Source organism: Marmota flaviventris, chromosome 8 (assembly GCF_047511675.1).
Source record: "Marmota flaviventris isolate mMarFla1 chromosome 8, mMarFla1.hap1, whole genome shotgun sequence".
In the NCBI taxonomy this organism is placed as follows: Eukaryota; Metazoa; Chordata; class Mammalia; order Rodentia; family Sciuridae; genus Marmota; species Marmota flaviventris.
The window spans coordinates 85,512,620-85,516,255 of NC_092505.1; the positions used below are offsets into that span (position 1 = coordinate 85,512,620).

Here is a 3,636-nt window from a genome sequence, read left to right on the forward strand (position 1 = left end):
GACAGAGCTATAATTTGGGGCTAGGCAGTCCAACTGAGCTCAATTGAAATTAGGTATATGATTCTGGACAATCAGCAGGCTTTTCCCAACTTGATTAAACAACCACAGACAAAAATGGGTGTTATTTTACCATTCCAAGCCCTTGGATCCTTCCTCATTATTTACCTCATATTTCACTCCAATTTGGTGTTCAGTTACCTCTTTCAACCCATTTTCCCTGTAAGTATATGTGGGGCAGAATCTCCAATCTTTAGGCCTGGGATTTAGTTGGCATTTGACTTAAAATTTCATTTTACGATTTCTTTTCTCTTGGTGGTGCTGGGGATTGAACTCAGGGCCTCCTACATGCTAGGCAAGTGCTCTACCACTGAGCTACACCCCTATTCCTTTGAGTGGGAGTCTCCCTAAGGTGCACAGGCAAGCCTCTAATTTGTGATTCTTCTACCTCAGCATCTTAAGTAGCTGGAATTACAGGCCACTCCTCCCAGTTTCATATTAAGAAGATTGACACTTATAAAAATACATTCGTTTCCTGAACATCACCAAAAACATTTGTATTCATTTACTAAGTTGATTATTGCAGGATGATTCTGATATTGCCAGAATGTGTTGTATGTACTTTTATTCCCTGTTTTTTTTTGCCTTCCAGTATATTTTTATCACAGATCCTAAGCGTGGCTGAGCATGGTGGCACGTGCCTATGATCCCAGCAACTCAGAAGGCTGAGTCAAGTTTGAGATCAGCCTCAGCAACTTGGTGAGGCCTTAAGTAACTCAGCAAGAGCCTGTATCAAAAAAAAAAAAAAAAAAAAAAAGAAAGAAAGAAATTAAAAGGGCTGGGGATGTGGCTCAGTGGTTAAGCAACCATGGGTTCAATCCCTTGTACAAAAAAAAAAAAAAATTTCTGCCTGTGTTTGTACAATTGGCTGTTAGTTTCTAATTGCAAGATGTCTCTGTGGTCTTTAAACATATATAAATGTATTTCTGAACTTTTCATTCATGTGTATAAATATGAATGTAGGGCTTCAGAATAAATGACAGTAAAAAAAAAAAGATTTTTTCTGTCTTTGGGCTGAAGATTTATTCTCATATCTTTATATCCTTTGCCTGTAAGGGACAAAAAGTATATTTGTAAGTCAAAGTGCTTATCTGTGACTCTTTAAGGAGACTCTGGGAACCTACAGCAGAAAAGAAGTGACTCATGACAACTTTGAAAAAGAATGATTGCTTTTCCATGAGTCTTCATTTTCATATTTAAAATGTTATTTCTCAAATAAGAGAAATCAATATACAAATGAGGATATGGGGGCACACAGAGGCACTTAGATCCCGGAATAAAATACTGATAGTCTAACATGCCTTACTACTGAATTTTAACTCTTGAAAATAAGTGTTTTTATTACTTTCATGACACTTATGGTGATATATCCTAAATGAGTAAAGATATAAAATGACCTATAAAAATAGATAATATTCAAACTCATTTTGTGCTATCCTAGAACTTTATTTTAAATCCATTAAATAATTTTCTGTGGGACACCATGCAATCCAATCCCTTCTTCCTCCTAGAACAGAGTACAAAATTCCACATGGCAGGGGCTTGATCTCATCATCTTTGAATAATGAGGAATTCCCTATATGTTTTATGGAAGGCATCAATTATGCTTATTCAATGAATAGTAGACAACAATACTTATAAACAGCACAAGTCCAGGTTTTGCTGGTAAATTAAATCCCATAACCACAAATGTTATCTATCAGCAATCATGTGCTCCTTACTTACCATCCGGTTGTGTCCCAGTAAAATCAATCAATTGAACCCAGGGGTGCTTAACCACCGAGCCATATCCCCAGCCCTTTTTACTTTTGATTTTTGGGACAGGGTCTTGGTAAGTTGCTTAGGACCTCATAAAGTTGCTGAGCTGACTTTGAACTTAAGACCTTCCTGCTCAGCCTCTTGAGCTGCTAGGAATACAGCAATAAAATCTTTAACTGAAAAATATCATGAAGTAAAAAATGCATTTAACATACCTAACTAACTGAATATCATGGCTTAGCCCAGCCTGCCTTAAACATGCTTAGAACACTCAACTGGGCCTGTAGTCGAGCAAAATCAACTACCAGAAAATCTGTTTCATAATAGGGTGTTGAATATTTCATATAACTTTTTTTTTCTTTTTTTGTACCAGGAATTGCACTCAGGGGTACTTAAACACCGAGCCACATCCGTAGCCCCTTTCTATTTTTTGAGATAAGGTCTCCCTAAATTGCTTAGGGCCTCACTAAGTTCCCAAGACTGGTCTTGAACTTATAATCTTCCTGCCTCAGTCTCCCAAACTGCTGGGATTACGGGTATAAGCCGCTGTCCTCATCTATCTCATGAAATTTATCAAACACTGTAATTAAAGTGAAAAACAGAATGGCTGTATGAATATGCCTTCCCACAAGTATAAAGTTGAAAAAAAAACATTGTCAAACTATCACAAAATGGGGAACTGTAGGTACTAAAATATTCACGATATCACCAGGAATGTGGCTCAGTGGTACAGCACTTGCCTGGCATGTGTGAGGCCCTGGGCTCAACCCCCAGCACGAGGAGGGGAAAAACACAATACCAAGAGGTAGAGAAAAAGGTATAACAGAAACTAAAACCCAAATAATTGGCTTTTTTTTTTAACCTTTTGCCTTGATTTTCCAAGTAGACGTGGAAATATACTTTTCCTTTCAGAAGAATATGGAACATTTTTATGCCTGAATGACTTGCTTAAAACTTTACTAGCAGCCAGGTGCAATGGTGCACATCTGTAATTCAGTGACTCAGGAGACTGAAACAGGAGGATCACAATTTAGAGGCCAGACTAAGCAATTTAGAGAGACTCTAAGCAACTTAGTGAGCCCCTATCTGAAAATAAAATTAAAAGGGGATGTAACTCAGTGGTCAAGGGCTTCTAGGTTCAATCTCCAGTACCAAAGGGGCAGGATGAACTTCACTTAGAAAAATTTGCCATTGTTAAATAAATTCTAGCTGAGTGTGGTGGTGCACACCTATAATTCCAGTGGCTGGAGAGGCTGAGGCAGGAGAATCACAAGTTCAAAGGCAGTCTCAGCAACTAAGCAATTTAGTTGCTAATTTAACAATTTAGTGAGACATTGTCTTGGACAAAAAATAAAAAGGGCTAGGGCTGTAACTCAGTGGTAAAGCGCCCTGGGTTTAATCACAGGTACCAAATAAATAAATAAATAAATAAATTCTAATTTGCCCAAGTTTTATTAATCTGTGCAGATTGACAACAGCCTCAGGAGGAATGGAGGAGGAGATAGGGAAGTGGGGAGGAAGAGGAGGAGATGAGGAAGAGAAGGAAAGAGGAGGAGGAGGAAGAGAGAGAACAAGATCTTTGAAACCACAGTATACTGAACAAGGGTAACAAAAGAAAAGTGAGAAATCTCTGCTATTTATTTAACTTTCCAATGCCAGCTAGCATGACACTTGGATGTACTTATTTGCAAATTATATGTAGCAATTTGACAAACTTCTTTTCAGATGAAATCCTAAAAGTGCTCTTCTTCTTCCTCCTCCTCTCCCTCTTTCCCCTTTCCCTTTTCCAACATGAAAGGCTAACCAATGGCTTAGCTGGTT

The 3,636-nt window shown here is 38.1% G+C and overlaps 1 non-coding gene across 1 annotated transcript; it reads right to left on the reverse strand.

Moving 5' to 3' along the window:
- Positions 1–310: 310 nt before the first annotated feature.
- Positions 311–381, reverse strand: Trnaa-agc (transfer RNA alanine (anticodon AGC)). Its single transcript has one exon. It is a non-coding gene; the product is annotated as a tRNA-Ala (tRNA).
- Between the last annotated feature and the right edge of the window lie 3,255 nt (positions 382–3,636).